Here is a 12,786-nt window from a genome sequence, read left to right as displayed (position 1 = left end):
TCAAGTCCCTGTCGACCAGTCTTTCAAAGGTTGATACACAGGGCCCTTTAGTATTGTTTGGGATAAAGCAAGAACGTTTCTTCAGATTAGAATTTGTATGGCCGAAAAAGGGGGGTTCCACAACCGCATCAGTACGTCCCTCATCGTACAGAGATAGCATATCAAATTCAAATGCAGTCTCTGAATGTGATGTGTTCTGAAATTCTGATGTACAATGATCTAATAGTCCTACCCACATATTTATAATTACATCCACATATAATCACATACACAACATGAGTTGTTTGACAGTTGAACAAGAAAAAACACAAAAGCGCACCAAGATGAGAGATAGATATTGTATTAGCAACAAATAATAAAATTAGTAACTTACATATAAAATTGTTTGACAGTTGATAAATGTATTTATCCTGTATTTGCTATTTGGAAACAATGTGTGTATCCTTTTTGTGGGAGATGCGTATTTACAATATTTACAGAAACCGCATCTGTAAAATCCCTTAGGTATGTTTCTTATGTTAGATTGTTTTGACTGAAACATGCTTCTAGAGATAGATGTGGCTAATGTGTCGGCCTTCCTGAATGCAAATTTAGGTCCTGTTTTAGTAAACAATTCTAGATCTTTATCCAATTTAAGTATATTCCAATGTTTTGAAATTATTTGTCTAATTTGTGACGCTTGTTTGCTGTATTTTGTAATAAATTGTGGATTATCATTAAATCCCAGTCTTTTACCTTTATTAGTTTTGTCACTTTTTTTGTGACTTAACAGTTGAGCTCGATCCATAGAATCTGCATTCATGAAGGCCATATCTACATTTTCTTGTGTATATCCTCTTGACAGGAATTTGGACCCTAATGTTTTCGAGTGTTTTAAGAATGTTTCTTGGTTTGAGCAAAGACGTTTGTAACTCATGAATTGTCCCTTTGGAATTCCACGGATCAATGCTTTCGGGTGACTGCTATCTGCACGTAAGTACGAATTCCTGGCGTGCGGTTTCGTGAAGATGTCTGTTTGTATACCTGTTTCTGGATCACCATGGATAGTCACATCAAGATAGTTCATTTTCTCAGTATCAGTATCAAAAGTGAAGTGAAGATTGATATCATTGGAATTTAGTTTATGAATAAAAGAGTGAATACTATCAAGATCACCATCCCAAATGAAGATAAGGTCATCAATAAAACGTTTATAATAAATAATTTTTGAACGAAAATCATTTGTGCTACCAAAAATGTGAACAGATTCCCATAGACCCATGAAGAGATTAGCATATGAGGGTGCAAAAGAAGTCCCCATAGCTGTGCCTTGTTTTTGTAAGAAAAATTGTGAATCAAAAAGAAAATAATTGTGAGTTAATAAAAAAAGAATAGCGTCATTGATAAATGTGATTTGTGCAATAGAAAGTGTAGAAAGTTGAAGGTAGTGATAAATGGCACGAAGGCCGTGTTGATGTTCAATAATAGTGTATAACGATGTGACGTCCATGGTGACCCATCGGTATCCCTCTTTCCAAACAATGTCCCCCAAGGACACCAGTAGTGCTGTCGTGTCTTCTATGAATGACGGTAAGGTTTTTACAATGGGTTGAAGAAATCCATCTACATAACGTGAAACACCATCTCCCAAAGATCCTATACTGGACACAATAGGTTGCCCAGGAGGGTCCTCTAATGATTTGTGAATCTTTGGGAGATGGTGGAACACAGGGACAGTGGGATATTCGCACGCCAGAAATTGCCTTTCTTTATTGGTTAAAACATATAAAGCGTCACCTAGTTCAAGAAGTCTTTCAAGCTCTCCAAGAAACACTTTTGTTGGATCTGATTTTAATCTAACATAGGAGTTGACATCACTCAAAAGTCTCAAAGCTTCATCTCTGTATCTACTGGACGACTGTACAACTATGGCTCCCCCCTTATCGGCGTTTTTTATAGTAATATCTTTATTATTTTTTAAAATATCTAAATCCAGCCTCTCTTGTGAGGTTAGATTATCAGATATATGAAACGAATCTGAAAAAGAATACCCTTTGGCTAATATCCTCAAGTCCCTGTCGACCAGTCTTTCAAAGGTTGATACACAGGGCCCTTTAGTATTGTTTGGGATAAAGCAAGAACGTTTCTTCAGATTAGAATTTGTATGGCCGAAAAAGGGGGGTTCCACAACCGCATCAGTACGTCCCTCATCGTACAGAGATAGCATATCAAATTCAAATGCAGTCTCTGAATGTGATGTGTTCTGAAATTCTGATGTACAATGATCTAATAGTCCTACCCACATATTTATAATTACATCCACATATAATCACATACACAACATGAGTTGTTTGACAGTTGAACAAGAAAAAACACAAAAGCGCACCAAGATGAGAGATAGATATTGTATTAGCAACAAATAATAAAATTAGTAACTTACATATAAAATTGTTTGACAGTTGATAAATGTATTTATCCTGTATTTGCTATTTGGAAACAATGTGTGTATCCTTTTTGTGGGAGATGCGTATTTACAATATTTACAGAAACCGCATCTGTAAAATCCCTTAGGTATGTTTCTTATGTTAGATTGTTTTGACTGAAACATGCTTCTAGAGATAGATGTGGCTAATGTGTCGGCCTTCCTGAATGCAAATTTAGGTCCTGTTTTAGTAAACAATTCTAGATCTTTATCCAATTTAAGTATATTCCAATGTTTTGAAATTATTTGTCTAATTTGTGACGCTTGTTTGCTGTATTTTGTAATAAATTGTGGATTATCATTAAATCCCAGTCTTTTACCTTTATTAGTTTTGTCACTTTTTTTGTGACTTAACAGTTGAGCTCGATCCATAGAATCTGCATTCATGAAGGCCATATCTACATTTTCTTGTGTATATCCTCTTGACAGGAATTTGGACCCTAATGTTTTCGAGTGTTTTAAGAATGTTTCTTGGTTTGAGCAAAGACGTTTGTAACTCATGAATTGTCCCTTTGGAATTCCACGGATCAATGCTTTCGGGTGACTGCTATCTGCACGTAAGTACGAATTCCTGGCGTGCGGTTTCGTGAAGATGTCTGTTTGTATACCTGTTTCTGGATCACCATGGATAGTCACATCAAGATAGTTCATTTTCTCAGTATCAGTATCAAAAGTGAAGTGAAGATTGATATCATTGGAATTTAGTTTATGAATAAAAGAGTGAATACTATCAAGATCACCATCCCAAATGAAGATAAGGTCAGCAATAAAACGTTTATAATAAATAATTTTTGAACGAAAATCATTTGTGCTACCAAAAATGTGAACAGATTCCCATAGACCCATGAAGAGATTAGCATATGAGGGTGCAAAAGAAGTCCCCATAGCTGTGCCTTGTTTTTGTAAGAAAAATTGTGAATCAAAAAGAAAATAATTGTGAGTTAATAAAAAAAGAATAGCGTCATTGATAAATGTGATTTGTGCAATAGAAAGTGTAGAAAGTTGAAGGTAGTGATAAATGGCACGAAGGCCGTGTTGATGTTCAATAATAGTGTATAACGATGTGACGTCCATGGTGACCCATCGGTATCCCTCTTTCCAAACAATGTCCCCCAAGGACACCAGTAGTGCTGTCGTGTCTTCTATGAATGACGGTAAGGTTTTTACAATGGGTTGAAGAAATCCATCTACATAACGTGAAACACCATCTCCCAAAGATCCTATACTGGACACAATAGGTTGCCAAGGAGGGTCCTCTAATGATTTGTGAATCTTTGGGAGATGGTGGAACACAGGGACAGTGGGATATTCGCACGCCAGAAATTGCCTTTCTTTATTGGTTAAAACATATAAAGCGTCACCTAGTTCAAGAAGTCTTTCAAGCTCTCCAAGAAACACTTTTGTTGGATCTGATTTTAATCTAACATAGGAGTTGACATCACTCAAAAGTCTCAAAGCTTCATCTCTGTATCTACTGGACGACTGTACAACTATGGCTCCCCCCTTATCGGCGTTTTTTATAGTAATATCTTTATTATTTTTTAAAATATCTAAATCCAGCCTCTCTTGTGAGGTTAGATTATCAGATATATGAAACGAATCTGAAAAAGAATACCCTTTGGCTAATATCCTCAAGTCCCTGTCGACCAGTCTTTCAAAGGTTGATACACAGGGCCCTTTAGTATTGTTTGGGATAAAGCAAGAACGTTTCTTCAGATTAGAATTTGTATGGCCGAAAAAGGGGGGTTCCACAACCGCATCAGTACGTCCCTCATCGTACAGAGATAGCATATCAAATTCAAATGCAGTCTCTGAATGTGATGTGTTCTGAAATTCTGATGTACAATGATCTAATAGTCCTACCCACATATTTATAATTACATCCACATATAATCACATACACAACATGAGTTGTTTGACAGTTGAACAAGAAAAAACACAAAAGCGCACCAAGATGAGAGATAGATATTGTATTAGCAACAAATAATAAAATTAGTAACTTACATATAAAATTGTTTGACAGTTGATAAATGTATTTATCCTGTATTTGCTATTTGGAAACAATGTGTGTATCCTTTTTGTGGGAGATGCGTATTTACAATATTTACAGAAACCGCATCTGTAAAATCCCTTAGGTATGTTTCTTATGTTAGATTGTTTTGACTGAAACATGCTTCTAGAGATAGATGTGGCTAATGTGTCGGCCTTCCTGAATGCAAATTTAGGTCCTGTTTTAGTAAACAATTCTAGATCTTTATCCAATTTAAGTATATTCCAATGTTTTGAAATTATTTGTCTAATTTGTGACGCTTGTTTGCTGTATTTTGTAATAAATTGTGGATTATCATTAAATCCCAGTCTTTTACCTTTATTAGTTTTGTCACTTTTTTTGTGACTTAACAGTTGAGCTCGATCCATAGAATCTGCATTCATGAAGGCCATATCTACATTTTCTTGTGTATATCCTCTTGACAGGAATTTGGACCCTAATGTTTTCGAGTGTTTTAAGAATGTTTCTTGCTTTGAGCAAAGACGTTTGTACCTCATGAATTGTCCCTTTGGAATTCCACGGATCAATGCTTTCGGGTGACTGCTATCTGCACGTAAGTACGAATTCCTGGCGTGCGGTTTCGTGAAGATGTCTGTTTGTATACCTGTTTCTGGATCACCATGGATAGTCACATCAAGATAGTTCATTTTCTCAGTATCAGTATCAAAAGTGAAGTGAAGATTGATATCATTGGAATTTAGTTTATGAATAAAAGAGTGAATACTATCAAGATCACCATCCCAAATGAAGATAAGGTCATCAATAAAACGTTTATAATAAATAATTTTTGAACGAAAATCATTTGTGCTACCAAAAATGTGAACAGATTCCCATAGACCCATGAAGAGATTAGCATATGAGGGTGCAAAAGAAGTCCCCATAGCTGTGCCTTGTTTTTGTAAGAAAAATTGTGAATCAAAAAGAAAATAATTGTGAGTTAATAAAAAAAGAATAGCGTCATTGATAAATGTGATTTGTGCAATAGAAAGTGTAGAAAGTTGAAGGTAGTGATAAATGGCACGAAGGCCGTGTTGATGTTCAATAATAGTGTATAACGATGTGACGTCCATGGTGACCCATCGGTATCCCTCTTTCCAAACAATGTCCCCCAAGGACACCAGTAGTGCTGTCGTGTCTTCTATGAATGACGGTAAGGTTTTTACAATGGGTTGAAGAAATCCATCTACATAACGTGAAACACCATCTCCCAAAGATCCTATACTGGACACAATAGGTTGCCCAGGAGGGTCCTCTAATGATTTGTGAATCTTTGGGAGATGGTGGAACACAGGGACAGTGGGATATTCGCACGCCAGAAATTGCCTTTCTTTATTGGTTAAAACATATAAACCGTCACCTAGTTCAAGAAGTCTTTCAAGCTCTCCAAGAAACACTTTTGTTGGATCTGATTTTAATCTAACATAGGAGTTGACATCACTCAAAAGTCTCAAAGCTTCATCTCTGTATCTACTGGACGACTGTACAACTATGGCTCCCCCCTTATCGGCGTTTTTTATAGTAATATCTTTATTATTTTTTAAAATATCTAAATCCAGCCTCTCTTGTGAGGTTAGATTATCAGATATATGAAACGAATCTGAAAAAGAATACCCTTTGGCTAATATCCTCAAGTCCCTGTCGACCAGTCTTTCAAAGGTTGATACACAGGGCCCTTTAGTATTGTTTGGGATAAAGCAAGAACGTTTCTTCAGATTAGAATTTGTATGGCCGAAAAAGGGGGGTTCCACAACCGCATCAGTACGTCCCTCATCGTACAGAGATAGCATATCAAATTCAAATGCAGTCTCTGCAAAGGAAGAAGTCTCTCTATTTTCTACGACAATACTCTCACCATCTACCCCAGACTTAGCAATCAAAGGATCAGTGATATTGGTTTTCTTTGCAAATAACTTTTTAAGAGCCCACTTCCTAGTGTATTTCTGAAGATCTATTATGGTCGTAAACAGATCAAAATTCTCATGAGGAGCATAGTTAAGGCCCTTGTTCAGCAATAAAATCTGTGATGATGTGAGAGTAATGTCAGAAATATTAATTACATTGTTTAGACTAGGATTTAAGAGTATTTCTTCCTCTTGTTGTCTGCTCCGTGTGTTTTTTCTTTTCTTCTTACCCCTTCTACACTTTTGAATTTTTTTGACTGTGTGCTATCTGTGTCAGAGTGTGTGGGTCTTAAACGTTCTTCCTTAGAGTTAGACATGTAAGTTTTATCAAAATAGCCACCTTCATGAGCCCTATTTGTGTGTCTATCCTGTGTAAAAAAGGATACAGAGGGTCTGTCAGCATTATCTGAAGAATCAGTTTCAAAACTAGATCTTCGTTCTACATAGGGTGATTTTAAAATGGACCTGGTATTAGACTTTTGGATATTGGTTTCCTCCTCTGCTGACCATCTACGTGGTGTGGAGTGAGAGGGACTCCTACCCCTAGAAAAATCTCTTGTGGGGACTGGTCTCTCCCAGAAATAGACCTGACCCTTCTCATAGTCAGTCCTATCTCTGGAGAATTTGTCTTGTTTTCTAGATATGACTCCCTTCTCCATTTTTTCAATATTTTGTAATAGGATTTTATCATTATGGGGAAATGTATCCATATCCTTAAATCTATACAATTCTTTCTTAAGTAAATCAATTTCACGAGTTAACACTTTTTTCTCATTAACTTTTGCACAAACAATTAGTTCCATTAGCTGTTTGGAGCATTCATCCAAGATTTTCCTCCATTGAGATTGAAAGTCTTTATTGGGGAAACCAAATGATGGCATTTTCTTTATTCTTAGTCCCCTAGGTATACGTTTGACTCTCAAGTAATTTTCCAGTGTAGTAATGTCCCAAAAAATTTGAATGTCCTGAGTTAGAAGCCTTTCCAATTTGACAAAGTGATCAATCAGATCTATTGAATTCTCACATGTTATGTTCTCTGAAACTTCGTCAAATATACTGTATGAAGCGCTCTCTTTACTATTTCAGAATTATTGCCGCATTTTTGGACATAAGTAGTAGGTAAGTCCATCACTGCCTCCTGATCCTCTTCCATATTAACTGTGTACTTAATATATTTCCAAAAAGGATATACAGCAGCGGCAGCTTTTATTCGAGTAAAAGCCGCCGGCTGCATGCGTCTGGGAAGCGGGTAGCCGCGGCGCGTGGCGGCGCACTGTGACGTCACAGTAACATGCGCGCCCGGCTTCCCCGTCTTCCCCGGCTTCCGCAGGCTTCCCCGACACCCCTGGAGATCAAATTAAGGTAAGCGGGGGTGCGGGGAAGCAGAGGGGCAGAGCAGAAGCCGGGTTCGGGGTCCGGAAGGGGGGGTAAATTGCGCGTGAAGAGGAGGGGGGGTGCGTGGGGGAAACGCGGCGGCGCGCGTTTATTACTGGCGGCAGCTGGGGTAGATCCCGGCTTGCCGGCGGCATTCAGTGCAATAAAAGATGTCGCTACTGTATATATACAAAAAAAGTGCGGGTATATATATTTAATATTTTAAGATTTTAAGATAATCACTCATCAGTCTTCAATTGAAAAAGGAGGAATCTTATATTGTTCAATAAGGTATACTAATATTTCTAATTCTGTGTGTCCTCCATATCCAAGAATTTCAAGCAGCCTGAAAAACTGTACAAATGTAGAAAACGGGTGAATCATAGATTAACCCCTCAGGCACTCAGAAAAAGCAAAGTCCTGTGTACATGAGATAATATAATATAATATGGTGCTTAGGTTCAACCCCACATGAATAAATGTAATCTTGTGTAATGTCTCCTCCAGCAACTGGCTTACTAAAAGCACCAAATTTGGTGCTTTTAGTAAGCCAGTTGCTGGAGGAGACATTACACAAGGTTACATTTATTCATGTGGGGTTGAACCTAAGCACCATATTATATTATATTATCTCATGTACACAGGACTTTGCTTTTTCTGAGTGCCTGAGGGGTTAATCTATGATTCACCCGTTTTCTACTCTTGTGTATATTAGGTAACACATAGAAGACCGCTGTGATGGGATCTTTTTTTAGAAGAAAGGCTTTCTGTTTTTTGGTAATTACACAGCCTTCATAAGCCATGTCTATGACCTCAGATACCCTCCTGGTAATATCAAAAATAGGGTTGTGATCAATTACTCTATACTGTAGTTATTAACAACCTCTAGTTGTCTTAATATCTCCTTCCTATAATCGGAACGATCCATTATCACTATCGCCCAACCCTTATCCGCAGGGTCTGATTCTATCTCGTGATAATGGCCTGCTCCTTTCTAGAGAAGTTGTTATTTTTAAGTCGTGGTCTATTCACTTTGAGTGCATCAATATCCCTCTGTACCAAGGAGATATACGTTTCTATTGTACGGTTAATGGGAGTAGGGTTAAATTTGCCCTTGTTCTTACACTCTTCTGTGAGAATATGAAACGGTGAATCAACCATAACGTCATTATCCGTGGGTGATGATGAACCGGGGTGCTTAAGAAAGGACCCCTTAAGGCGTAAGTTCCTAAAGAAACGAGCCAACTTCACATCAAGTTCTAAGATATTAAGGGGTTGGTGGGTACAAATGAGAGGCCCTTGTTCAATACTTCCAATTGTTCGTTGGTAAAGGTCTTACCAGAGATGTTCACTACCAGTGGATCTGTGACCGTGTCTGCATTCCTCTCCTTACTGTCCCGTGTGCCTCGGTGCTTTGAGGCTTGTTAATTTATATTTTTTTGTATTCTATTTAAAATGCTGCTGAGAGGATAGCCTAATAGTCTCTGCTCCGCAGCCTCTGCTTCTCTCCTCCTTAAAACTCTGCTGGCTCCCTAATAAATTCCATATTCACGCCAAAAAATAATTACCGTATTGGCCCAAATATAGTGTGACCCTGCACATACTGTACAGTAATACGACCCCTACAGTTTTGCCATTCAAATGAACGGGAGTTGAGACGTGCTAAATCTTAGCACCCGTCCCTATGGAACTTACTGTACTACTGTATCTCTGCAGTGTAAGCTCTTTGGGGGAGGCATTCCTGTTTCTTAATGTTACAGTAATGTCTTGATGCACTTAGAAAAAAGACAACTCACAGGTTGCGAGGGACTCTGCACACCACTCAAGAGGACTCACGGTCGGTAGGTTCCTTCACACAGGATAAATGAAGAGTCAATTCTTAGTTAAAATCACAATTTTTACTTCTCAGGAACATTAAAAATAAATATAACTTTTGTAAGTGGTTAAACAATATTTGTAATAAATAATCACTCTCCTATTTCCTTCAAGTTAATCCCTTTGGCCTCCATACACGGTGTCCAATCAAGTGATGTCATGCGTTACACTTAAAATGGCTTCTGAAACTCAAAGGGCTGAAATGCAGAGCATATACAGTAAATGATTTAATCTAATAATACCTAGAACTAATCACAGAACACGTAAAATCCAATAATATTATACAGTGTCATCATAGAGGGACTCTCTATGTTCATATATTCATATTTGATATTAATGTGCAAAAAATATAATAATAATATACTATTAGTGAGGTAACTATTTATCATAATAGATGATATCTGTGTTCTTTAGTGCCTGTCGTATAGAGTATTTATGTGAAAGTCCGGAAAGGAATCTGGGGCTCAAGAGTATAGAGTATTTAAGCTGTGTGTTTCTTTTTTTAATTGCTCTAATAGTTTTTCCAATGTACAGTATGCCTTTATGCAGGAGCACCACAGAGCATAAATAACAATATCTGAATTGCATGTGAAGAAATGTTTTATTTTAAACTTTTTACAAAGGCTGGAACGCTGAAAAAAAAATCACCTTTAATGACTGCATTGCAGTGATTACAACCCAAACCTCGATAGGGACCAAACTTCCACTTAGTCAAATAGTATTGAGAATAACTGTGTGTCCTATTATCTGCTTTTAACAGCAAAGCTCTTGTCCCACCCACCCCCCTATTATAGGAAAATAAGGGAGGGGAACTCAAACTGCTATACAATAAGGGGTCACAAAAAAATCTTCCAATGTTTCATTAATGTTTTCTTAATAAACCTGATACTGTTGCAAACTGTGATATAAAAGGAATTCTCACCCTTAATTAATTTTACTCTTGGTACAAACAGTACATACCTCTGTTGTTTTTACCTTCTCAATATGTTTTTTAATTAAAGTTTTTTTTATGTGGACTTTTCCCATCTGTTCCATGTATTGTATAGGAACATCTATATATGTTTTTATTTTTTATGACCTTTCTAGCTCTGGATGTAATTTATTTACATATTGTACACACACACACACATATATATATATATATATATATATATATATATATATATATATATATATATATATATATATATATATATAATGATATAAAATCACAAATGGATTCAAAATTCACACACACACACACACACACACACACACACACACACACACACACACACACACACACACACACACACACACACACACACACACACACACACACACACACTTTTGTTTACATCCATTGAGTTTATACATACAAAAATAGTGCAATAATGTTTTAACAGGTATGAGTCTTAAGTGAGTTTTTGCTCTTCTGAAGTTTCTGCTCACAGTGTTGTCAAATAAATAATCGTATGTATGGATGATTCCATGAAGACAATCACAAAAGATAATGATATAGAATACCATAATGCAGATCGTATAACAAAATACTTTATAAGATTAAAAGTTGTTGCATATGCACTCACCTTTTGTACATTCTTTTCAGCAGTATAAAAAAATATATGAGCAGTTGACTGCTGACGAAGCGGACACACAGCGAAACGCGTTGAGTCCAACCCCAGGATCAGGACGTATTTCATCCAACGCTGGGATATAACCGGAAGTGACAACCCGACCAGCATGCGAGACGCCAGTGAGAGTGGAGATGCCATCACCAGCGGAGGCAGTGAGACCGCAGCTTGTCTGCAACGCAGGTGTCACTGCACTTATATATATTTTTATACTGCTGAAAAGAATATACCAAATCTGAGTGCATACTCTACAGCTTTTAATCTTATAAAAAATATTTTTATACGATCTGCACTATGGTATTGACTCTAAAGCGATGGAGATGGGGCCTCTCCTTTTAGGTCCCTCCTGTGCTCACTGGTCTCATGACTCTCGGTCCTCCCAATGAACAAGCTGCTCCTGGCTCCCATTTAGTGGGGGACGAGACTAATCTTCTTCAGACTTTCATACCTCCTGATTCCTCCCCAGGGGACTTCCATCTTATAACCCCAGTCTAGGTCACTCCACTACCCCTGATGGTTCCTACTAGGAAGGGGGCCTTAGGCTAGTTATGGAAGGTAACCCCTAAGTGATCACAACTGTACATAACTAATCTTGATGATACGGGCCTATTCTATAAGCCTTCATAAAAAAATCGCTGGGCTGTTTTCGCTGCCTGTTTTTTGAGCATTGCTATCATGGTATCTGGTATCATGGATAGCCTTGATTAACTGTGATAGCAAAATTACCAAAACGGGCAAGAAGCCGGCGACGTGATCATCTCTCTCAAAAGGCCTCACCAGGCAATTTGTTTTGGACGACAGAGAGAGCTGCACTGCCCATTATTATTACAAACCTGAAAAAACAATTTCATACATTCAATATTTTACTTACCTTTAGAAGTCTTCCCCTTCTGAATCCCGGCGTATCTGCAAGCTCTCGTACCGCAACGTCATCACCCACAATCCAGCACCATCCACCTTGAAGACCAGCATCAGGTAGAAAAAATCTTGTTTCTTTTTTCTTCTATCACCGTCTTCTATCTTCATCTGTAATTATTTTCTTCTTTTCTTTAATGTTCTTTCTTCATCTGTCAATCCAATGTGCCCCATGTTAAATCCCCAACGGCTGTTGTCTCGTCGTCTTCTTGAGGTAAAATGAGACGGAACAAGCCTTATATAGTTCAAAAGGATGTGACATCATTAATTAAAATGATGTCACATCCCTTTGAACTAATGTAACCTTTCACATGGTACATATCAGGAGAAATGTAAGAAGAAGATCCTATAGCCAGTGTTCAAGGGATAGAGAGCATAAATAAATAAACAATCCATATTAAGCCATAATAAGCCATAATAAGCCATAATAACACACAGAGCAGGCACTGAATGACCTTTGAAACACAGCTGACAACTTATGCAGGCTAGGGGGAGGGGTGATAATGGGAACAAGAAGAGTCGCCGACTCTACTAACTAAGAACAGCCTGGCTGACTCAATGAACCCCCTTATCACATGGTACAGCAACCAATGGGAT

General features: G+C 37.6%; 1 long non-coding RNA gene across 1 annotated transcript; it reads left to right on the top strand.

Moving 5' to 3' along the window:
- The first annotated feature begins 4,947 nt into the window (after positions 1-4,947).
- On the top strand, positions 4,948-12,250 carry LOC142491952 (uncharacterized). The gene is made up of 3 exons (XR_012800612.1): positions 4,948-5,064; positions 7,499-7,531; positions 12,152-12,250. It is a non-coding gene; the product is annotated as an uncharacterized LOC142491952 (long non-coding RNA).
- Positions 12,251-12,786: the final 536 nt, after the last annotated feature.

The sequence above is a fragment of the Ascaphus truei genome, chromosome 4 (genome assembly GCF_040206685.1).
Source record: "Ascaphus truei isolate aAscTru1 chromosome 4, aAscTru1.hap1, whole genome shotgun sequence".
Classification (NCBI taxonomy): domain Eukaryota; kingdom Metazoa; phylum Chordata; class Amphibia; order Anura; family Ascaphidae; genus Ascaphus; species Ascaphus truei.
The sequence above is the reverse complement of the archived record's forward strand: the minus strand, read 5'-3'. Positions and strand labels throughout refer to the sequence as shown.